We start from the raw sequence: 25,410 nt of genomic DNA on the forward strand, positions 1-25,410 counted from the left end.
TTATCCCATACGCAAACAACCTACTTACTCGGGTCTGTGCTTCTGTCACTCACGCCACCCACCATAAGAAAATCATAAACATATTGCAAACCCTATAGCGGGAATCACTCATGCTTGCGCGACACAGAGGGCACAATAGGACAGCACCAATAATAAAACATGCAACTCAAACCAATCATAGCAATTCATCAATCACCGATAGGACAATGGAAATCTACTCAGACATCATAGGATGGCAACACATCATTGGAAAATAATATGAAGCATAAAGCACCATGTTCAAGTAGAGGGTATAGAGGGTTGCGGGAGAGTGGACCGCTGTAGATAGAAGGGGGAAGGTGATGGAGATGTTGGTGAAGATGGCGGAGGTGTTGGTGAAGATTGCGGTGATGATGATGGCCTCCGGCGGTGTTCCGGCGCCACCGGAAGCAAGGGGGAGAGCCCCCCCCCCCCCTTCTTCTTCTTCTTCCTTGACCTTCTCCCTAGATGGGAGAAGGGTTTCCCCTCTGGTCCTTAGCTCCCATGGCGTGGGAGGGGCGAGAGCCCCTCCGAGATTGGATCTATCTCTCTGTTTCTGCGTTCCCTGATTCTACCCCTTCATCGTTTCTTTTATATCCGAAGACCCGTAACTCCGATTGGGGTGAATCTTTTGTACGGATCTTTCTCATAACATTATCTTTCTTGGGCCAGAAGAAGAGCATCAACTGCCTTACGGGTGGACCACGAGGGCCAGGGGCGTGCCTGGGGGGGGGGGGGTAGGGCGCGCCCCCTACCTCGTGCCCACCTCAGATACCGTTTCGTGTTGATTTTACTTCCCAAAAATCATAAATATTCCAAAACAAATCTCCGTCCGTGTTTTTCCGTTTGGACTCCGTTTGATATTGGGTTTCTGCGAAACAAAAAAAATGCAACAGATAGGAACTGGCACTGGGCACTGGATCAATATGTTAGTCCCAAATATAATATAAAAAGTTGCCAAAAAGTATATGAAAGTGAATAATATTGGCATGGAACAATCAAAAATTATAGATACGACGGAGACGTATCAGCATTCCCAAGCTTAATTCCTGCTCGTCCTCGAGTAGGTAAATGATAAAAAAAAGAATAATTTTTGATGTGGAATGCTACCTAGCATAATCTTGATCATATGTCTAATCATGGCATGAATATTAAGACACGAGTGTTTCAAATAAATAGTCTATCATTTGACATAAAAGCAATAATACTTAGGGCATCCCAACAAACAATCATGTCTTTCAAAACATCAATGCTTCAGAAAGTTATCCGTACAAAATCCTATAGTCTTGTATGCTCCCTTTTCTTAACACAAGGTACCCCTCATGCCTATCCCGGTGTGAGCCAAGCAATTGTTTCATACTTTAGTATTCTCAAACTTTTTCAACCTTCACGCAATACATGAGCGTGAGCCATGGATATAGCACTATGGGTGGAATAGAATATGATGATGGAGGTTATGTGGAGAAGACAAAAAGGGAGAAAGTCTCACATCAACGCGGCTAATCAACGGGCTATGGAGATGCCCATCAATTGATGTCAATGCGAGGAGTAGGGATTGCCATGCAACGGATGCACTAAGAGCTATAAGTGTATGAAAGCTCAACAAAAGAAACTAAGTGGGTGTGCATCCAACTTGCTTGCTCATGAAGACCTAGGGCATTTGAGGAAGCCCATCGTTGGAATATACAAGCCAAGTTCTATAATGAAAATTCCCACTAGTATATGAAAGTGACAACATAGGAGACAATCTATATGAAGAACATGGTGCTACTTTGAAGCACAAGATATGAGACTCACTGAAGGAAATATGCCCTAGAGGCAATAATAAAGTTATCATTTATTTCCTCATATCATGATAAATGTTTATTATTCATGCTAGAATTGTATTAACCGGAAACATGATACATGTGTGAATACATAGACAAACATATAGTCACTAGTATGCCTCTACTTGACTAGCTCATTAATCAAAGATGGTTATGTTTCCTAACCATAGACATGTGTTGTCATTTGATTAATGGCATCACATCATTAGAAGAATGATGTGATTGACATGACCCATTCTGTTAGCCTAGCACTTGATCGTTTAGTATGTTGCCATTGCTTTCTTCATGACTTATACATGTTCCTGTAACTATGAGATTATGCAACTCCCGTTTACCGGAGGAACACTTTGGGTGCTACCAAACGTCAGAACGTAACTGGGTGATTATAAAGGAGTACTACAGGTGTCTCCGAAAGTACATGTTGGGTTGGCGTATTTCGAGATTAGGTTTTGTCACTCCGATTGTCGGAGAGGTATCTTTGGGCCCTCTCGGTAATGCACATCACTATAAGCCTTGCAAGCAATGTAGCTAATGAATTAGTTACGGAATGATGCATTACGTAACGAGTAAAGAGACTTGCCGGTAACGAGATTGAACTAGGTATTGGATACCGATGAGCGAATCTCGGGCAAGTAACATACTGATGACAAAGAGAACAAAGTATGTTGTTATGCGGTTTGACCGATAAAGATCTTCGTAGAATATGTAGGAGCCAATATGGGCATCCAGGTTCCGCTATTGGTTATTGACCAAGAATAGTTCTAGGTCATGTCTACATAGTTCTCGAACCCGTAGGGTCCGCACGCTTAAGGTTTCGATGACAGTTATATTATGAGTTTATGAGTTTTGATGTACCGAAGGAGTTCGGAGTCCCGGATGAGATCGGGGACATGACGAGGAGTCTCGAAATGGTCGAGACGTAAAGATCGATATATTGGACGACTATATTCGGAGTTCGGAAAGGTTCCGAGTGATTCGGGTATTTTTCGGAGTACCGGAGAGTTACGGGAATTCGCCGGGGAGTATATGGGCCTTATTGGGCCATACAGGAATAGAGGAGAGAGGCCAAAAGGAAGGAGGCCTGCGCCCCCCCTCTGGTCCGAATTGGACAAGGGGGGCAGCCCACTTTTCCTTCTCCCTCTCCTCCTCTTTCCTTCTCCAACAAGGAAAGGAGGAGTCCTACTCCTCCTCTTTCCTTCTCCAACAAGGAAAGGAGGAGTCCTACTTTCGGTGGGAGTAGGACTCCCCCCTTGGTGCGCCTCCTCCATAGGCCGGCCACCTCCCCCCTTGCTCCTATATATATGGGGGCAGGGGGGCATCGCAAAGACATAACAACAATTGATCCTTGAGATCTATTAGCCGTGTGCGGTGCCCCCCTCCACCATAGTCCTCCCCAATAATATTGTAGCGGTGCTTAGGCGAAGCCCTACGACGGTAGAACATCAAGATCGTCACCGCGCCATCGTGCTGACGGAACTCATCCCCGAAGCTTTGCTGAATCGGAGCCCGGGGATCATCATCGAGCTGAACGTGTGCTGAACTCGGAGGTGCCGTACGTTCGATACTTGGATCGGTCGGATCGTGAAGACGTACGACTACATCAACCACGTTGTCATAATGCTTCCGCTTACGGTCTACGAGGGTACGTGGACGGACACTCTCCCCTCTCGTTGCTATGCCATCACCATGATCTTGCGTGTACGTAGGAATTTTTTTGAAATTACTACGTTCCCCAATAGTGGTATTAGAGCCTAGGTTTTATGCGTTGATGTTATATGCACGAGTAGAACACAAGTGAGTTGTGGGCGATATAAGTCATACTGCTTACCAGCATGTCATACTTTGGTTCAGCGGCATTGTGAGATGAAGCGGCCCGGACCGACATTACGCGTACGCTTACGCGAGACTGGTTTCACCGCTACGAGCACTCGTTGCTTAAAGGTGACCGGCGGGTGTCTGTCTCTCTCACTTTAGTTGAACCGAGTGTGGCTACGCCCCGGTCCTTGCGAAGGTTAAAACAGCACCAACTTGACAAACTATCATTGTGGTTTTGATGCGTAGGTAAGAACGGTTCTTGCTAAGCCCGTAGCAGCCACGTAAAATTTGCAACAACAAAGTAGAGGACGTCTAACTTGTTTTTGCAGGGCATGTTGTGATGTGATATGGTCAAGACGTGATGCTATATTTTATTGTATGAGATGATCATGTTTTGTAACCGAAGTTATCGGCAACTGGCAGGAGCCATATGGTTGTCGCTTTATTGTATGAAATGCAAACGCCCTGTAATTGCTTTACTTTATCACTAAGCGGTAGCGATAGTCATAGAAGCAATAGATGGCGTAACGACAACGATGCTACGATGGAGATCAAGGTGTCGCGCCGGTGACGATGGTGATCACGACGGTGCTTCGAAGATGGAGATCACAAGCACAAGATGATGATGGCCATATCATATCACTTATATTGATTGCATGTGATGTTTATCCTTTATGCATCTTATCTTGCTTTGATTGACGGTAGCATTTTAAGATGATCTCTCACTTAATAATCAAGAAGTGTTCTCCCTGAGTATGCACCGTTGCGAAAGTTCTTCGTGCTGAGACACCATGTGATGATCGGGTGTGATAGGCTCTACGTTCAAATACAACGGGTGCAAAACAGTTGCACACGCGGAATACTCAGGTCATACTTGACGAGCCTAGCATATACAGATATGGCCTCGGAACACGGAGACCGAAAGGTCGAACGTGAATCATATAGTAGATATGATCAACATAGTGATGTTCACCATTGAAACTACTCCATCTCACGTGATGATCGGACATGGTTTAGTTGATTTGGATCACATGATCACTTAGATGACTAGAGAGATGTCTGTCTAAGTGGGAGTTCTTAAGTAATATGATTAATTGAACTTAAATTTATCATGAACTTAGTACCTGATAGTATTTTGCTTGTATATGTTTGTTTGTAGATAGATGGCTCGTGCTGTTGTTCCGTTAAATTTTAATGCGTTCCTTGAGAAAGAAAAGTTGAAAGATGATGGTAGCAATTACATGGACTGGGTCCGTAACCTGAGGATTATCCTCATTGCTGCACAGAAAAGTTACGTCCTGGAAGCACCGCTGGGTGCCAGGCCTGCTGCTGATGCAACTGACGACGTTAAGAATGTCTGGCAGAGCAAAGCTGATGACTACTTGATAGTTCAGTGTGCCATGCTTTACGGCTTAGAACCGGGTCTTCAACGACGTTTTGAAAGTCATGGAGCATATGAGATGTTTCAGGAGTTGAAGTTAATATTTCAAGCAAATGCCCGGATTGAGAGATATGAAGTCTCCAATAAGTTCTATAGCTGCAAGATGGAGGAGAATAGTTCTGTCAGTGAACACATACTCAAAATGTCTGGGTATAATAATCACTTGATTCAACTGGGAGTTAATCTTCCTGATGATAGTGTCATTGACAGAATTCTCCAATCACTGCCACCAAGCTACAAGAGCTTCGTGATGAACTATAATATGCAAGGGATGAACAAGACTATTCCCGAGCTCTTCGCAATGCTAAAGGCTGCGGAGGTAGAAATCAAAAAGGAGCATCAAGTGTTGATGGTTAACAAGACCACCAGTTTCAAGAAAAAGGGCATAGGGAAGAAGAAGGGGAACTTTAAAAAGAACAGCAAGCAAGTTGCTGCTCAAGAGAAGAAACCCAAGTCTGGACCTAAGCCTGAAACTGAGTGCTTCTACTGCAAGCAGACTGGACACTGGAAGCGGAACTGCCCCAAGTATTTGGCGGATAAGAAGGATGGCAAAGTGAACAAAGGTATATGTGATATACATGTTCTTGATGTGTACCTTACTAATGCTCGCAGTAGCACCTGGGTATTTGATACTGGTTCTGTTGCTAATATTTGCAACTCGAAACAGGGACTACGAATTAAGCGAAGATTGGCTAAGGACGAGGTGATGATGCGCGTGGGAAATGGTTCCAAAGTCGATGTGATCGCGGTCGGCACGCTACCTCTACATCTACCATCGGGATTAGTTTTAGACCTGAATAATTGTTATTTGGTGCCAGCGTTGAGCATGAACATTATATCTGGATCTTGTTTGATGCGAGACGGTTATTCATTTAAATCAGAGAATAATGGTTGTTCTATTTATATGAGTAATATCTTTTATGGTCATGCACCCTTGAAGAGTGGTCTATTTTTATTGAATTTCGATAGTAGTGATAGACATATTCATAGTGTTGAAACCAAAAGATGCAGAGTTGATAACGATAGTGCAACTTATTTGTGGCACTGCCGTTTAGGTCATATCGGTGTAAAACGCATGAAGAAACTCCATACTGATGGGCTTTTGGAATCACTTGATTATGAATCACTTGGTACTTGCGAACCGTGCATCATGGGCAAGATGACTAAAACGCCGTTCTCCGGAACTATGGAGCGAGCAACTGATTTGTTGGAGATCATACATACTAATGTTTGTGGTCCAATGAATGTTGAGGCTCGCGGCGGGTATCGTTATTTTCTCACCTTCATAGATGATTTGAGCAGATATGGGTATATCTACTTAATGAAACACAAGTCTGAAACATTTGAAAAGTTCAAAGAATTTTAGAGTGAAGTGGAAAATCTTCGTAACAAGAAAATAAAGTTTCTACGATCTGATCGTGGAGGAGAATATTTGAGTTACGAGTTTGGTCTACACTTGAAACAATGCGGAATAGTTTCGCAACTCACGCCACCCGGAACACCACAACGAAATGGTGTGTCCGAACATCGTAATCGTACTTTACTAGATATGGTGCGATCCATGATGTCTCTTACTGATTTACCGCTATCGTTTTGGGGTTATGCTTTAGAGACGGCCGCATTCATGTTAAATAGGGCACCATCAAAATCCGTTGAGACGACGCCTTATGAACTGTGGTTTGGCAAGAAACCAAAGTTATCGTTACTTAAAGTTTGGGGCTGCGATGCTTATGTGAAGAAACTTCAACCAGATAAGCTCGAACCCAAATCAGAGAAATGTGTCTTCATAGGATACCCAAAAGAAACTATTGGGTACACCTTCTATCACAGATCTGAGGGCAAGATTTTCGTTGCTAAAATCGGATCCTTTCTAGAGAAGGAGTTTCTCTCGAAAGAATTGAGTGGGAGGAAAGTAGAACTTGATGAGATAACTATATCTACTCCCTTGTTGGAAAGTAGTTCATCACAAGAACCGGTTCCTGTGACAACTACACCAACTAGTGAGGAAGCTAATGATATTGATCATGAAACTTCAGATCAAGTTTCTACTGAACCTCATAGGTCTACCAGAGTAAGATCCGCACCAGAGTGGTACGGTAATCCTATTCTGGAAGTCATGTTACTTGACCATGATGAACCTACGAACTATGAGGAAGCGATGATGAGCCCAGATTCTGCAAAATGGCTAGAGGCCATGAAATCTGAGATGGGATCCATGTATGAAAACAAAGTATGGACTTTGGTTGACTTGCCCGATGATCGGCAAGCCATTGAGAATAAATGGATCTTTAAGAAGAAGACTGACGCTGATGGTAATGTAACTGTCTATAAAGCTCGACTTGTTGCGAAAGGTTTTCGACAAGTTCAAGGGGTTGACTACGATGAGACTTTCTCACCCGTAGCGATGCTTAAGTCTGTCCGAATCATGTTAGCTATTGCTGCATTTCATGATTATGAAATTTGGCAAATGGATGTCAAAACTGCATTCTTGAATGGATTTCTGGAAGAAGAGTTGTATATGATGCAACCAGAAGGTTTTGTTGATCCAAAAGGTGCTAACAAAGTGTGCATGCTCCAGCGATCCATTTATGGACTAGTGCAAGCATCTCGGAGTTGGAATAAACGTTTTGATAGTGTGATCAAAGCATATGGTTTTATACAGACTTTTGGAGAAGCCTGTATTTACAAGAAAGTGAGTGGGAGCTCTGTAGCATTTCTGATTTTATATGTAGATGACATATTATTAATTGGAAATGATATAGAATTTCTGGATAGCATAAAGGGATACTTGAATAAAAGTTTTTTAATGAAAGATCTCGGTGAAGCTGCTTACATATTGGGAATCAAGATCTATAGAGATAGATCAAGACGCTTAATAGGACTTTCACAAAGCACATACCTTGACAAAATTTTGAAAAAGTTCAAAATGGATCAGGAAAAGAAAGGTTTCTTGCCTGTGCTACAAGGTGTGATGTTGAGTCAAACTCAATGCCCGACCACAGCAGAAGATAGAGAGAAAATGAAAGATGTTCCCTATGCTTCAGCCATAGGCTCTATCATGTATGCAATGCTGTGTACCAGACCTGACGTATGCTTAGCAATAAGCTTGGCAGGAAGGTACCAAAGTAATCCAGGAGTGGATCACTGGACAGCGGTCAAGAACATCCTGAAATACCTGAAAAGGACTAAGGATATGTTTCTCGTATATGGAGGTGACAAAGAGCTAGTCGTAAATGGTTACGTTGATGCAAGCTTTGACACTGATCCAGACGATTCTAAATCACAAACCGGATATGTGTTTTTATTAAACGGTGGAGCTGTAAGTTGGTGCGGTTCTAAACAAAGCGTCGTGGCGGGATCTACATGTGAAGCGGAGTACATAGCTGCTTCTGAAGCAGCAAATGAAGGAGTCTGGATGAAGGAGTTCATTACCGATCTAGGTGTCATACCTAGTGCATCGGGACCAATGAAGATCTTCTGTGACAATACTGGTGCAATTGCTTTGGCAAAGGAATCCAGATTTCACAAGAGGACCAAGCACATCAAGAGATGCTTCAATTCCATTCGGGACCAAGTCCAAGTGGGAGACATAGAGATTTGCAAAATACATACGGATCTGAATGTTGCAGACCCGTTGACTAAGCCTCTCTCACGAGAAAAACATGATCAACACCAAGACTCCATGGGTGTTAGAATCATTACTATGTAATCTAGATTATTGAATCTAGTGCAAGTGGGAGACTGAAGGAAATATGCCCTAGAGGCAATAATAAAGTTATTATTTATTTCCTCATATCATGATAAATGTTTATTATTCATGCTAGAATTGTATTAACCGGAAACATGATACATGTGTGAATACATAGACAAACATATAGTCACTAGTATGCCTCTACTTGACTAGCTCATTAATCAAAGATGGTTATGTTTCCTAACCATAGACATGTGTTTTCATTTGATTAATGGCATCACATCATTAGAAGAATGATGTGATTGACATGACCCATTCCGTTAGGCTAGCACTTGATCGTTTAGTATGTTGCTATTGCTTTCTTCATGACTTATACATGTTCCTGTAACTATGAGATTATGCAACTCCCGTTTACCGGAGGAACACTTTGGGTGCTACCAAACGTCTCAACGTAACTGGGTGATTATAAAGGAGTACTACAGGTGTCTCTGAAAGTACATGTTGGGTTGGCATATTTCGAGATTAGGTTTTGTCACTCCGATTGTCGGAGAGGTATCTCTGGGCCCTCTCGGTAATGCACATCACTATAAGCCTTGCAAGCAATGTAGCTAATGAATTAGTTACGGAATGATGCATTACGTAACGAGTAAAGAGACTTGCCGGTAACGAGATTGAACTAGGTATTGGATACCGACGATCGAATCTCGGGCAAGTAACATACCGATGACAAAGGGAACAAAGTATGTTGTTATGCGGTTTGACCGATAAAAATCTTCGTAGAATATGTAGGAGCCAATATGGGCATCCAGGTTCCGCTATTGGTTATTGACCAAGAATAGTTCTAGGTCATGTCTACATAGTTCTCGAACCCGTAGGGTCCGCACGCTTAAGGTTTCGATGATAGTTATATTATGAGTTTATGAGTTTTGATGTACCTAAGGAGTTCGGAGTCCCGAATGAGATCGGGGACATGACGAGGAGTCTCGAAATGGTCGAGATGTAAAGATCGATATATTGGACGACTATATTCGGAGTTCGGAAAGGTTCCGAGTGATTCGGGTATTTTTCGGAGTACCGGAGAGTTATGGGAATTCGCCGGGGAGTATATGTGCCTTATTGGGCCATACGGGAATAGAGGAGAGAGGCCAAAAGGAAGGAGGCCTGCGCCGCCCCTCTTGTCCGAATTGGACAAGGGGGGCAGCCCACTTTTCCTTCTCCCTCTCCTCCTCTTTCCTTCTCCAACAAGGAAAGGAGGAGTCCTACTCCTCCTCTTTCCTTATCCAACAAGGAAAGGAGGAGTCCTACTCCCGATGGGAGTAGGACTCCCCCCTTGGTGCGCCCCCTCCATAGGCCGGCCACCTCCCCCCTTGCTCCTATATATATGGGGGCAGGGGGGCACCCCAAAGACATAACAACAATTGATCCTTGAGATCTATTAGCCGTGTGCGGTGCCCCCCTCAAGATCGTCACCACGCCGTCGTGCTGACGGAACTCATCCTCGAAGCTTTGCTGGATCGGAGCCCGGGGATCGTCATCGAGCTGAACGTGTGCTGAACTCGGAGGTGCCGTACGTTCGGTACTTGGATCGGTCGGATCGTGAAGACGTACGACTACATCAACCGCGTTGTCATAATGCTTCCGCTTACGGTCTACGAGGGTACGTGGACGGACACTCTCCCCTCTCGTTGCTATGCCATCACCATGATGTTGCGTGTATGTAGGAATTTTTTTGAAATTACTACGTTCCCCAACACTCACTACATGAAGAACATGGTGCTACTTTGAAGCACAAGTGTGGAAAAAGAGATAGTAACATTGCCCTTTTTTGGTGGGCTTCTTTGGCCCCCTTTTTTATTTAGGCTTCTTTGGCCTTTCCCTTTTTTTTATGGGGCAATGTTCTACAATGATGATCATCACACTTTTATTTACTTACAACTCGATACTGGAACAAAGATATGACTCTATATGAATGCCTCTGGCGGTATACCGGGATGTGCAATGATCTAGCATAGCAATGGCATCAAAAAACGGACAAGACATGAAAACATCATGCTAGCTATCTTACGATCATGCAAAGCAATATGACATTGAATGCTCAAGTCATGTATATGATGATGATGGAAGTTGCATGGCAATATTTCTCGGAATGGCTATGGAAATGCCATGATAGATAGGTATGGTGGCTGTTTTGAGGAAGATATAATGAGGCTTATGTGTGATAGAGCGTATTGTATCGCGGGGTTTGGATGCACCGGTGAAGTTTGCACCAACTCTCGAGCTGAGAAAGGGCAATGCACGGTACCGAAGAGGCTAGCAAAGATAGAAAGGTAAAAGTGCGTATAATCCATGGACTCAACATTAGTCATAAAGAACTCACATACTTATTGCAAAAATCTATTAGTCATCAAAACAAAGTACTACGCGCATGCTCCTAGGGGGGAGGTTGGTAGGAGTTAACCATCGCGCGCCCCCGACCTTCACGCAAAGATAAACAATCAAAAGACAATGCACGCCAATTTGGTTACATAGTTAGTAGGCCATACGTGCATGCTTCGGAAATCACAAACCTTAACACCAACATCCTTACTAAACACAACCATCTACTGGTACCTCCCACATATTATCACCTCTATATCGCAAAACTATTGCAAGGAATCAAACATATCATATTCAGCGATCTACAAGTTTATGTAGGATTTTATGACTAACCATGTGAATGACCAGTTCCCGTCATCTCTCTAAATAGATATAAGTGAAGCAAGAGAGTTTAAATTCTTTCTACAAAGGATATGCCCACTCTCTAACAAATATAAGTGAAGCAAAAGAGCATTCTACAAATGGCGGTTGTCTATGTAAAGAGAAACAGGCAATCCAAACTTCAAATGATATAAGTGAAACACATGAAGCATTCTATAAAGCCATACTCAAAAGATATAAGTGAAGTGCAAAGATCATTATATAAATCAACCAAGGACTATCTCATACCAGCATGGTGCATAAAATAAAAGTGAAAACTAAATGCAAAAGACGCTCCAAGACTTGCACATAATGCACGAACGAAACGAATTCGAAAACATACCGATACTTGTTGAAGAAAGAGGGGATGCCTCCCCAGCATCCCCAAGCTTAGACGCTTGAGTCTCCTTGAATATTTACTTGGGGTGCCTCAGGCATCCCCAAGCTTGAGCTCTTGCCTCTCTTCCTTCTTCTCACATCGAAACATCCTCGATTAGACACTACATCCACACAAAACTTCAACAAAAGACTCGGTAAGATCCGTTAGTATAAGAAAGCAAATCACCACTCTAAGTACTATTACAAACCAATTCATATTATTATTTTTGCATTGTGTCTACTGTAATATAACTTTTCCATGGCTTAATCGAGTGATATAAATTGATAGATTCATCAAAACAAGCAAACTATGCATCAAAAACAGAATCTGTCAAAAACAGAACAGTCTGTAGTAATCTGAACATCCACCATACTTATGTTACCCCAAAATTTCTACCAAAATTGGGAAAAATAAACAAGTTGTATATAAAGACAGTGCAAAAGGGATCAGAACCAATTGACGTTCCAGTTAAAAATGTAAAATCGCACACTACAGCCAAAGTTTCTGTCCTGCACCGTACAAACCAACAAGCATTGTAAACATCCTAAAGGGAAACCTTGGCACATTATTTTTATAATACAATGTAATTGTACAAGGGGATAATTATTTTTGATGAAGAGTTTCTGTAATTAAGATTCACAAAGTTTCTGTGAGCATGAACAAAGTTCAAGGAGCTCTTCCACTTGAACAATGCTTGTCTTTCTCACTTTCACTTTCCTTTTTGAAAAGTTTTTAGGTTCCCCTCTTTATTTTTGTTGTTTTTAAACTATATAAAAGCACTCAAAAGAAATAAATGACTCTCAAATGACTCTCTAAAACTTCCGGGTTGTCTCCCTGGCAGCGCTTTCTTTAAAGCCATTAAGCTAGGCATTTAGTGCTCAAGTAATGAATCCACCCGGATCCCAAGGTATATCAAAGCCAATTTTAATTAACAATGATTTGTAATTTATTAGTGAGCACAAAGTAACATATATCATGCAACAACGAAGTCTAACTTTCTTCCTATGCATCGGCATGTCATAAAAAAACAATTCATGCACACATAGTAAAGGCCAATGCATAGTATAAGCAGTTTCTTGCAACTTTATCGTGTGGGAAGCATAGAGAGGTGGAGAAATAGTTACTCTCTCATAATAATTGCAAGTAGGAGCAGCAATCACATGCATATTACACTTATCAAAATCATCATGTGCAATGGTAAAAGGCAACCCATCAATATAATCCTTAATAAGCACAAATTTCTCTAATAAAGTGTAGTTGAATTCAAAAAGATAATAGGACTATCATGCGTGGGTGCAATAGCAACAATTTCATGTTTAACATAAGGAACTATAGCAAGTTCATCTCCATAAGCATCATTCATATTGGCATCTTGGCCACAAGCATAGCAAGCATCATCAAAAAGGGATATTTCAAGAGAATCAATGGGATCATAGCAATCATCATAGCAGTCATCCTTCGGTAAGAACGAAGGGAAATTAAACAATGTATGAGTTGAAGAGTTACTCTCATTATAAGGTGGGCACGGGTGATCAATCCGCTCTTCCTCCTTTTGTTCTTCGCTCTCCTCATCATCTTTTTCATCCACTGAGCTCACAATTTCATCAATTTCTTCTTCCATAGCTTCCTGCAAAATATTAGTCTCTTCTTGGACAGCGGAGACTTTCTTAATAAGTGCATTAATTTCATAATTGTATTTATAATTCTCATAGCAATATTGAGGATAGCTAAATTTTCAGATCTATAAACAGCATCATCAAAATCCTCAAACTCTTTAAACATGGATTCAATTTCATAAGCACCCATAAAAGCAACAAATTCTTCTATTTGTTCCACATCATAGTAATCATATATACCTCTAGCATAAGAAGCCAAGGTTTCATTATCATTAAATTTGCATGAAAAGGGGAGGTGTGGAGCATTCATCCTAGAGCAACAAGTATAATCATATTCCGAGCATAGTTGTCTAGCATACCACTTCAACATATTAATTTGATCCCATAATAATTTTCCTTTTTGTGTCGAGCGATAATACCTAAAGTATTCACGTTGATCCAACGTTACTCCCATTATAAAGTTGAATGGGGTTTTCTCAGGATTATCAAAGTAGTACAAAATATTTTTCTCATGATGAGAATCGAGGGTTTTAGGAGTTACTCCATCCTCATGAGTAGCAAGTACACCTATTTTTTTGATATTTTGTGTTCCATATCCATAACTAAAGATAGAGAACAACTAAGAATAGCAAATAAAAATTACTTAGTGATAAAGCAAACAAGCACACACGAGAATATTCACCCCACGCTATGGCTCCCCGGCAACGGCGCCAGAAAAAGGTCTTGATAACCCACAAGTATAGGGGATAGTTGTAGCCTCTTTCGATAAGTAAGAGTGTCGAACCCAACGAGGAGCTAAAGGTAGAATAAATATTCCCTCAAGTTCTATCGACCACCGATACAACTCTACGCACGCTTGACGTTCGCTTTACCTAGAACAAGTATGAAACTAGAAGTACTTTGTAGGTGTTTTCGGGTAAGCTTGCAAGAAAGTAAAGAACACGTAAATAAAAAGTAGGGGCTGTTAAGATAAAGATGCAACAAAGTAAATATAGCGAGTGTGGAAAAGTGGTGGTAGGAGTTGTGGAATTGTCCCTAGGCAACTGACTATGTTACTAGACCGGTAATCACTATTGCAATTCTATTTGAGGGAGAGGCATAAGCTAACATACTTTCTCTACTTGGATCATATGCACTTATGATTGGAACTCTAGCAAGCATCCCCAACTACTAAAGATTCATTAAGGTAAAACCCAACCATAGCATTAAAGCATCAAGTCCCCTTTTATCCCATACACAAACAACCTACTTACTCGGGTCTGTGCTTCTGTCACTCACGTCACCCACCATAAGCAAATCATAAACATAATGCAAACCCTACAGCAGGAATCCCTCACGCTTGCGCGACATGGAGGGCACAATAGGACAGCACCAATAATAAAACATGCAACTCAAACCAATCATAGCAATTCATCAATCACCGATAGGACAATGGAAATCTACTCAGACATCATAGGATGGCAACACATCATTGGAAAATAATATGAAGCATAAAGCACCGTGTTCAAGTAGAGGGTATAGAGGGTTGCGGGGGAGTGGACCGCTGTAGATAGAAGGGGGAAGGTGATGGAGATGTTGGTGAAGATGGCGGAGGTGTTGGTGAAGATCGCGGTGATGATGATGGCCTCCGGCGGTGTTCCGGCGCCACCAGAAGCAAGGGGAGAGAGTCCCCCTTCTTCTTATTCTTCCTTGATCTTCTCCCTAGATGGGAGAATGGTTTCCCCTCTGGTCCTTGGCTCCCATGGCGTGGGAGGGGCGAGAGCCCCTCCGAGATTGGATCTATCTCTCTGTTTCTGCGTTCCCTGATTCTACCCCTTCACCATTTCTTTTATATCCGGAGATACATAACTCCGATTGGGGTGAATCTTTCGCCCAGATCTTTCTCATAAAATTATCTTTCTTGCGCCAGAAGAAGAGCATCAACCGCCTTATGGGTGGACCACGAGGGCCAGGGGCGCGCCTAGGGAGTAGGGCGCGCCCCCCCTACCTCGTGCCCACCTCGGATACCGTTTCGCGTTGATTTTACTTCCCAAAAATCATAAATATTCCAAAAAAATATCTGTCTGTTTTTTTTTCGTTTGGACTCCGGTTGATATTGGGTTTCTGCGAAACAAAAAAACATGCAACACACAGGAACTGGCACTGGGCACCGGATCAATATGTTAGTCCCAAAAATAATATAAAAAGTTGCCAAAAAGTATATGGAAGTGAATAATATTGGCATGGAACAATAAAAATTATAGATATGTCACACCTCCGGAGGTTCTATCCTTGAAGTAAGGCCCAATGCCTGTAAAGAAGGCCCGGTGCCTGTGAAGTAAGGCCCAGTGCCTATAAAGAAGGCCCGGTGCCTGTGAAGCTCGCCGCCCCAAGAAAGGCCGATGCCTGTGAAGAAGGCCCAGCGCCTGTGAAGCTCGCTGCCCATGACACTCTCACGTAATAATGAGTTGGGGCTGTACACGCCCTGGAGTCTCCGAAGTGCCGCCCTTGGGCCTCGGGGGCTCGCGCCCATGCACAGTGGCAGCACTTAGCTCCACGCTGGAGAGAAGACGTCGAAGACTAGACTAGGTGTTGGACGCGTCTTTTCATTTGCTTTCCGCAGTTGGCTTGTTCTCCCTCATTTGAACTTTTATTGGAGTTGCTTCTAGTGTTGTTTGCCGTCCCCTGCCCCTATTCTCTGTCTCTGGCTTTTGCTCGGCCCGTTCTCCTTCTCGCTAACCTCGCGAGGGGGCTATGCGGGCGCCCTCGTGAGCCTTTTCTCTCTTAATTTCGTGAGGCTCCCTCACAAAAGTTCGTGGCGGGAGCGACCCTCCCGGTCCATGCCCCACGAGCATCGCGACGCGAAACATAGGACCTAGGCTGGTCACCCACGCGACAATAGTTTGAAAGCTATTCTCCTGACTGATTTTGCAGACCTTAAGACGCCCGACGAGGCCTTAGGCAAGTACCTAGCGAGGCGGAAACTGCAGTAAACCCCCTAAGCTAAGTTGTTCCTACGTGCAACCACATAGCCGCAACACCACAACACAGCATGGGAATAATAGAAATAGCATGATAATTAAGGGCAATAGTCTTGCACGCCCCCACGGGGCTCCATACTTCGCTCTCTCTCTCTCTCAATGCAGGAAAAGGAGGTAAACAAAATAAATGCGGCGTGCCCGGCGACGGCTCGCGAGGGGGGATCCACACCGCCCTCCCAAGCTCACTCAGACTCCTCCTCATGCTTCACCAAGGCACGACAGCGGGACGACCAGCTACCATCCTCGAAGCGGGCGCGGTGGCGCGGTGGTTGATCGCGGCCACCAATGGAGGAGCTGTCACCAGAGGGGGAGCCGCTGAAGCTTGGCGAGCTGCGGACACCGCCAGGAGCGGGCTCGCCTTCGTCCTCGTCGTGGCCGTCGCCAAGTCCAAGCACCTAGTCACCGTCATCGTCTTCAGGGCAGCACCCGACACGGCGACCATCTTCTCCGAACACCCTCATGTAGAGGGTCGCGTCACCGTCAAACTTCAAGTGCAGGGTGCACCATGGGCCCAGGCCGCGCGCACGGGCAAATTTCTGCCATCCGCGGGCCAAGGCCACGTTCCCAGTGACGGAGATCACCACCGTGACCCAGGAAGCCCTGCTGCAGCAACCATCCGCCTGCAGCCAGAGCCCACCAAAACCGGTGGCCGGCTGTTCACCGGCAAACAAGCGGGGGAGCTGGAGCCAATTGCTGGCCGGATCTGCCGACCGCACGACAAACTCCGGTAGCACCTTTGCCGAGTGAAAGCGTGGCCGGGGAGGCCGCGCGGCCATGACGCGCCTTCCCCCACCCACCGGGCGGCCTTCACCGCGCGAAGGACCACCGCCGCGACCACGAGGAGCCGCTTCAGGAGTCGCGGGGTGCTTGCAGGGGCGACCTCGGCTGTGCTTGGGCGGGGGGGAGCTAGGCCCTTCCTGGCGAGCTTTCCCCTTCTCCGCGGCTGAGAACCTCTTCGTCGGCGCCATGGGACACGGCAGGCGACTGGAGCAAGGAGGAAGAAGAAGCAGGAGGGGGAAGGGATATGTGCAGCGGGGGCCTGCGCCCCTCCACATTTATAACCCAAGGGAGGCCAACCATCAGCCTCCACGATCACAGGTAATCATGACTCTTTTTGCATGCAGCAGGGACTCGTCAAATCGGGTAGTTGCCGAGGCAGCGTGGGGAAGCGGAGAAGCCCACGTCCAATCAACCGCCACGCGGCGACCAAGGCCGCAGGCTGTTGGGGCCGGCGGCACTCCGCACTTGCCCTTTGGCTTTGCTGCTAAGCCAAGTCCGAGCGCGCCTTGGGCCCGGGGGCTACTGTCGGCATTCTGGGAGCGGGGGTCCCCAGACTTGCCTGCCTGTGGCCTGCGGCGTGGCTCAAGGGGAGGCCCAATATGGCCTGTCTTCATAGACCCAAGCTCAAGACCCTCGCGAGGGGCCAAGCCTCGCGGGGTGGATGATGCAAGGCTTCCTTAGAGGCGGCCTCACCACGCAGGCTCGCGAGGAGGCGGAGAGATCAAGGCAAGGGGCACCTTGCGAGGTGCTCATGACGCAAGCCATGAAGATCAAGACCATGCGGGCGCCAGGTGGGCGCCATCCTGCGCAGTGTCCTTGTTTCCTCTTTGGTGCAAAGGGGGCAAGCGCAGGCGCGGAGTACCGAGGCGTCAAGCAAAGGTTACCATATTGGTGCAACGAGACCAAGACCAGCAGAGCGGCAGGACGGAGGTCACCGTGGAGCCCAAGACGACGTCATTGCCAGTGCCTTTGGCAGTCAATGACCAACTTTAGTTAGGATAACTTGTACTACATGTTCCCCTTCAAAATGGTCGTTGTTGGCTCCCTTCTCGCTCGATATTTGGGAAGAGGACCAGGGCCTCTATAAATAGAGATAGCCACCACAGTAGATTTGATCTCATCCAGAGACGATAGAATCCACCCAAGTAGAACACCACACCAGCTCAAGAACACCACTCGCGAGGATGTTCTTCCTATGTACTGTTCATCATCAGCCTCTGAGGCAATCCACCGAACCACAACTAGAGTAGGGTATTACACCAAAACGGTGGCCTGAACTAGTATAAACCTTGTGTCCCTTGTGTTGTTCATCGTCTAGCTTAGATTCACAGCGAGGCGTTGGGACGTGGATCGGTAGGAAGTAGATGTTCGCGCGCACCCCAGAGTTCGAACCTTAAGGGTTTTGCCGGAATCCGATATCCGGCACTAGTAGTATATTTTTCTTGTCATGTTGAGATTTTAAAACCACGTGTGCGAACATGCAGAGTAGCAATGAAGACCAAACACGGGGTATTGGGCACATCTTCAAGGAGTGTGGCAAGTTAAAGAGGAGCTACACCGAACCTATAAAACGAGCTTTGGTAAGTAACACCCTTTCAATTACTTTCGTTTAGCCTCATGTTCTTCGATGTGTATATGTTGTAGTTTCTGTTTCTCTTCAGTCTGGTGTTCTTCGATGTGTAATAACAAGAGTCTTAATCGTACTAATGCTTTCGTTTTTAGCTTGATGTAAGAAGTGGGTGTTCTCACCTTGTAGTCTATTTATATATATATATATATATATATATATATATATATATATATATATATATATATTTCCTTTTGAATTCACTTCTCCAAGTTCTGTTTATCTGGCTTCTACTAAATGGATCTGGGTTTCTCTGAGTATTAACCTAAAAAAGAAGTAACTTCATGTCAGGATGCAGTTCCTGCGAGGAGGGAAGTATGGTCAACCTCGAGATCATGTTTCCAAAATGAGGCTGGATTACACACAAGGTGCTAGTTCCCTAATGATGCTGGATTAGAAACAAGGTGCAAATTCCCAGATGATGCTGGATTACACACAAGCCAGGTGGAGTCATCAGCTGTTCGTGTCCTCGTGGCTCTAGTAAAGGCTGAAAGAAAGTGTGCAGCAGCCCTTGAGAATGTAGCTGAGTTCTAGAAGAAGCGAAAAGAGCAATCAGATGCTCTCTTCACCCAAGCCAAAGACGAGATGGAAGAAGCCAGAAATAAGCTAGCAGAGGCAAAGCAGGCTAGGCGTCTCCTGCTATCTAAAATTGTTGTCAATACAAAATTTCCTTCATAATATCTAGGTTCAAATGTTTATCCAGTCAGCATGCTTGTTGTGATGTCCGTGCATCTACTGATGTGGCACAAAATATTTTTTTCGGGTCATGTAATAACAACAATTACTTTCCAAATAATAATAGACGAAGCATTGGACATGGTATAGTTCACGCGGAAGCCCGACATTCCAAGTTCAACTTCCATATCAAACTCATGTTCACAGATATCTGCACGTTCATACATAATGTCCACAACCATGATTCACTTCAAAGCCAAAAAAATGTGAGGAGAGTTATAAATAAAGAAAAACCTCTACTAGTTCCTGCTACCAGTGCGAGCACAACAAGTCAAGACCATGCGTAAATTAATTATATTTTAGTCATTTTTTGTGTTCTAAAATGCCTGCTGGCTCGCAGAAGGACGTGTTGCTGGCACACGCGTGGATTCAATGAAGGCAGGCGGGGCAGTCTTAAGCTGGTTGCACGCGGCGAGGAAGCGTGCTTAGCCGGGCCTGCAACGAGTGGGGCCCTCTTGGCCGGTGCGCCGGTTCAATGCCTGCGCTATGAGAGGTCGCGTCCGTGTCAGAGCAATCACTCCCTGTAGTCCTTTTTAGTTTGAGTATAACAAAATCTCGTTTTTCATTCACATTTTACAAGTAAAATTCGTGGACAAACTTTGACCCAAAATACGATGGGGACTAGTAAACCAGAATGGAGGTAGTAGTTTTTTTTGTCAAAGAAGGGTTTCCCCTTCCAATTTTCATTACTGAAAACCAGCATCTAAATCTAAACCATAGTATTTGCCCTAGAACTACCAAGTTCAACATCTCGCAACATAAACCCATACAACCAGACGCCAAGGAGGTACGTAGTACTATGAATTCCATTTTCGCTCCATACCAATCGTTCTAAAAACTACTTAGTACTTATAACGCGCCATTGAAAATCGGAACTCTTAACCCCGCTAAAAATTATATTTTAAACGTGGCTACTCGACCTGTGGCAACTGGCGAGCCACCGCCTCCAAGTCGTTCACCTGTGGTCCCGACCATCAACTCCTACGGATCAAATTATCACATGAGCTAACTATTCCTACAAAGGTGCTCCACCACGTACCCGGTACCGGCGAATGCAACAATCGTTCACCTAGGGTTTTAGGGTTTATTTGTTAACGTCGCCTTTACATAACACTCATGTGTGCAAGACAGCAAGAGGTCGACTGCATGCGCGCGCCTCTTCTCTTCGTATATGTACTCCACCATTTGTCTGGTGTCCAAAAAATTATAATAACTACTAGCAATGTGCCAATGCGTTGCCACACGATCAAAGTAGATTAATACATATTCACCGATTTGATAGAAAAAAAGTCTAGTTTTGAAATACGTATATCACTAAAAATATGTTATGTTTCACTCAAAATATATTCCTTTGGCGGTTTTGATGAGATAAGGGAGGAATGTTGTTGGTTTCAAGATAACTGCTAGAACTGCTTCCGCGCCATCGTCTACCCTCCTAGAACTGCTTCCGCGCCACCGACAGCCATCTCTACCGCATCACCGTCAAATTCTCAGCAGATGCATACACGGCGCCGCACCAGAGGCGGTACTCTTTCATATCTGCTCAACTTATTTATCACAGCAAGAAAATAGATCGCCACTGCTTTACTCTTATTTCTTGTCTTGGTTGCGAAGTTGCCTTTGTCCGGTTTGCACCTTCAGATCCGACATGGCACGCTCAACACTATACTCCCAATGCTTATGGGTTTTCCCTTTCATATTCCACACTAGTTAAATCACAGTAGACTAAATTTCAATATTGGGTCATTCGATTTTTCAGAGCTCGCCGGAGTTCGCCAGTGCAAATGAAGGGGCTCGGGTGGTTGTGGGGCCTCGCCGAATGAAGAAAACTCGACACGGGTGGGGGGCAGGGTGGCGGAGGAACACAGGCGGTGGGGGCCGGTGGTCCGGCCGGCGGCCCATGCGGTGTTCTGTGTGGGAAGAATCAGAGACGAGGAAGAAGAAGGGTTAGGAGACGTAGGATCTTCATCCAACCGCCTCAAATGGTCGAGAGACAGCTAGGAGTTGCATTCTTAATGCGCTCTGGTTCATCATCTGTGGGCACTGCGCAACCAACATTTTATTATCCAAAGTCTGCTTGCTCTTCTTTACCATATTCCTCTTCCGTTCTTCTTTAATATGTACTCTCTTCGTTCCTAAATACAAGTCTTAGTATATATTCCACCATGGACTACATATGGAGCAAAATGAGTGAATCTACACTCTAAAATGTATCTGGATACATCTGTATGTGATCCATAGTGGAAATCTCTACCAAGACTTATATTTTGGAACGGAGGGAGTATGACAGTAGTACAGTATGTTCCTTGTACTAAAGATGAGCAGGGACATTTGCAGTGTAGAGGTCTATACGGTTGGTTGTGATGGACACTTTGAGCCTCTTTGATTCGTAGGGTTTTGTAAACATAAGAATAGGATTTGTAGTGACCTGCCCACTTGAATCCTATAAGAATAGCAAGGAAATGCGGGGAGCTGTGTCGCCTTTGAGAGTTACACTGATATTAACAATACCGCACCTTCAGTTGAAGAGAACTGGTATCCGAAGCCTTTCTAGCCGTACCGGCAGTACTAGCACATATATTCCAGCAAGTTCCACTTTGCTGATTTAACTCTGGTGCTTACGGTTTTCCCCGTTATATCTACATTATGATCCGTGTAGCTGCTTTATGTCGCACTAGCAGCAGTCCACTCTTGAAGCTAAACACTGCAATGACTTACAAAATTGGCACCAAGGCATTGAGTGCCATCTGGATGCAATGAAACTCATATGCTCCCCACCTGTTGATTCTTGTTCATAATATGATCCTAATGACTATTCTAACCTCGAGGAGTCAAAGGCAGATGGCCTGTCCTGTTCACCCATCAAGGTGCATGTTCTAATTTGGCAAGGTTTTATTGATTGCATGTATCTTGCATATGTTGTCTTGCATTTCTTCTACCTTATTGCACCGCCATCTGCTTAGTTTACTCATCATATATGTCAAGATGCCATGCCCATCCATTATCAATACATATTCCATCTGTCATCATACCATGTTTTTTTCACTCAAATGCTCTTCTTGTGCATCAAACATCAAAAAGGAAGAGGGTGATTGCCGAACCTGAAGGAGCACCAGCAAAGTCCTTGAAAAACGTGGTGGTGCCGGAGAAATCACACAACACCCCACTGATATTGGTTGTACAACCAGTGACACAAAACATAGGACCGACTCTAGCATACTGTACCCATACTTAACTGGCCACACCACTAGCCCCACCACACAGGACCTGCACTCCAGCAAAAGGTATACCGATTTCATTTGCCATAGCACTAGCCGTACCACAGAAAAATCTCACTCTAACAAAAATTACAGCAAGTCCACCGGCCGAAGACCTATCCCAACTGCAGAGACGGCCAATTCCTGCAGATTGGAACCCCATTCCATTTATTCCTAGTTTGAAAGACAATGCTTTCAATATTGTTAGGGACTACATGCATATATTCCCATCATGGGAAGATTATAGTGAAGACAAACACCATTTTCACATCTTCCTGTCCAACTTACGTGTAAGTGCTATTATTCATGGTTATTACTTTCATGTTTTCTGCTGATTGAACACCTCAATGATTTACATTACATTGTTGTAACTAGGCGAGGGTCAATGTGGATAGACATGACGAGGAAAGCTTGCTTGTGCTTTTCAAGGAAGCATTGCAGCAGTGTCGGTGTTACCTGAGGAAATCACACTTTGGTGCCAAATCTATAAACGAATTTCTGGTGAAGTCTCATGTGCTAAATTTAGAAGACATTGAATGGAAAAACATTGTTATGCATTGGTCTCGTTCCCAGGATGAGGTATTGTCAATGAAATCACATGAAAATTTGAACTTTTACTTTTTCGCATGTGCCTTACGGATCTTGTTTGCAGGAAATCTGCTCGAAGAAGAATTCTGGTTTGAAAAGAATGACATGATATCACAAATATGCTGCCCGATGCTTTGCTCTTGTTAGTACCTGTTGTCCTGTATCACTGTACTTGCATACATACCTGGTTCATTATGTGACAGCAGTATGCATGATAGCTTGCTTATCAATTGTTCGCTCCAAATTTTATCTGATCTGTATGAATGGTTACATTAGTGTAGAATATATCCAATGCAAATGAATTTTTTTAGCTCTGCAAGATTCTTGTAAGTACATGCTGTCCTTTATCAGTGTACTTTTATTGACATGTAGTTGTTCATGTACCATCACTCTGCAGCTTATTTTCCTTTGCTCTCCATTTTCTACACATCAGATCTATATTTACTCTTACCATAAGGTTGGTACTGAAGAAGTTTATCTGTGCATTGCTCTTGGCTGTACCTTTTGCCTCTATCGCTGCACTTACATTTATAGCTACTTGTTTATGTAGCATCACTCTTCATCTTATCTTAAATATTTTCCATTTTTTCGTATATTATCACATCTATATTTACTCTTAACAAAATGTAGAATAAAGGCAATGCTTATGAAGAAGATTTTGTGGTAAACTTCTTGAATTTCCCCCCCCCCCCCCATCAACATGGACAAGGGCTTTATAGAGCCTGTCTTCACCAATATTATAAGTTTGTCCTTCTCAAGCCTTCAAACTTTGTTGTGTATATTTGGTTAGGCATGACTGCAACAGCTGTTTATTTTTGGTGTTTGCATCAACTTGCATGTTTAAAGTTTATTATGTAGTTCATAAACAAAAGTTTGTCCTTCTCAATTTAAGTTTTCAGTTGTACAACCAAGTTCCTTCTTCATACCATGTAAATTAAACTATATAGAGCAAGGGATCTTCTTTTGCACTGCATGTATGCTTCCGTTCTTCATCCGTAATCCAGTGGTGTGGTGAACCTACCCACTAAAGCACAATGTCATATTCTGCAATGTCTGAACTATGAACAACGTCATATCATTCTACTATTATTTAAACCATCTCTTTATTTGCCATTCTGAAATGGGATAAATTGACAGCACACTAATCATTCATACTTATGAGTTCTTGATCTGTAATCCAGTGGTGTCGTGAAGCTGCCAACTCCTTCACAATGTCATTTCCTGCCATGTCTTGACCTGAAAAATACCATATTGTGTTACTGTAATTTTAAACTATGTCACTTTATTCGTCAGTAAGAAATGTGATGAATTGTCAGCACTGATACTTTTATGTGCAAAACCTATCATCTGTCTGCTTGTTTATCTTTCAGAGTGAGGAAGATATAAGTGTTGAAAAACCGCAGTCTCATCAGCTTGCTCAGCTGCTTGCGCTGCCGCTCCCCTGCAGGGCTAACCTTTCCTAAACTCTATTGAAGTGTTGTCAGTTTTGTATATTATTTTGTCGGTGTGTTTATTTGCACTGGTGGTGATCTTTGATGCCCACTGTATGTAATCTGCTGTCTGCTTGTGCTTTACTATCATAGTGGCGAACATTGATGCCCAATGGATGTAATATGACGTAATTTCTTTATTGTATAGTCTAGGTTTTTTCTTACTCATGATGCTGCAGTTATTTTACTGTATATATATCTTGTCTTCGTAGTAAATTGGCCAAACCATAAAATTACGATACATAATCGGGCAGTCATGCAATCACGATGTATGATCCGCATCATGGGCCCTGTCATCTTGGTCCGTTAAAAGGCCAAAAGTAAACTGGCCCACTAGTAGATTCAGGCCTTTAATAGGCCGAGTAACCCCTGACCCTCTTTTCACAAGAAA

The sequence above is a fragment of the Triticum aestivum genome, chromosome 2B (assembly GCF_018294505.1).
Source record: "Triticum aestivum cultivar Chinese Spring chromosome 2B, IWGSC CS RefSeq v2.1, whole genome shotgun sequence".
NCBI lineage: Eukaryota > Viridiplantae > Streptophyta > Magnoliopsida > Poales > Poaceae > Triticum > Triticum aestivum.